The sequence below is a fragment of the Salvelinus sp. IW2-2015 genome, linkage group LG18 (genome assembly GCF_002910315.2).
Source record: "Salvelinus sp. IW2-2015 linkage group LG18, ASM291031v2, whole genome shotgun sequence".
Taxonomy (NCBI): domain Eukaryota; kingdom Metazoa; phylum Chordata; class Actinopteri; order Salmoniformes; family Salmonidae; genus Salvelinus; species Salvelinus sp. IW2-2015.
In genome coordinates, this window is record NC_036858.1 from 59,877,214 (window position 1) to 59,878,205 (window position 992).

Genomic DNA, 992 nt, shown 5'->3' on the forward strand with positions numbered 1-992 from the left:
ACATTGAGAGGATCTGACTGAAGCTAAGCCTTCTCTGTCATCAGCTGAGTGCCAGCTGTCCCTGGGAGGGGAGAGGCTCGAGGCTGGGCCTTACAGTACACTACCAGCTCTAAGCCCTGTAGCGAAGGAGAGACTGGGCCTTACAGTACACTACCAGCTCTAAGCCCTGTAGCGAAGGACACACTCTCTGTCTCTCTCACACACACTGATGCAGTGGCAGCAGTGAACATTGAGAGGATCTGACTGAAGCTAAGCCTTCTCTGTCATCAGCTGAGTGCCAGCTGTCCCTGGGAGGGGAAGGCTCGAGGCTGGGCCTTACAGTACACTACCAGCTCTAAGCCCTGTAGCGAAGGAGAGACTGGGCCTTACAGTACACTACCAGCTCTAAGCCCTGTAGCGAAGGAGAGACTGGGCCTTACAGTACACTACCAGCTCTAAGCCCTGTAGCGAAGGAGAGACTGGCCTTACAGTAGACTACCAGCTCTAAGCCCTGTAGCGAAGGAGAGACTGGGCCTTACAGTAACTACCAGCTCTAAGCCCTGTAGCGAAGGAGAGACTGGGCCTTACAGTAGACTACCAGCTCTAAGCCGTAGCGAAGGAGAGACTGGGCCTTACAGTAGACTACCAGCTCTAAGCCCCGTAGCGAAGGAAGAGACTGGGCCTTACAGTAGACTACCAGCTCTAAGCCCCGTAGCGAAGGAGAGACTGGGCCTTACAGTAGACTACCAGCTCTAAGCCCCGTAGCGAAGGGAGAACTGGGCCTTACAGTAACTACCAGCTCTAAGCCCCGTAGCGAAGGAGAGACTGGGCCTTACAGTACACTACCAGCTCTAAGTCCTGTAGCAAGGGAGAGGCTGGGCCTTACAGTACACTACCAGCTCTAAGTCCTGTAGCAAGGGAGAGACTGGGCCTTACAGTACACTACCAGCTCTAAGTCCTGTAGCAAGGGAGAGGCTGGGCCTTACAGTACACTACCAGCTCTAAGTCCCTTG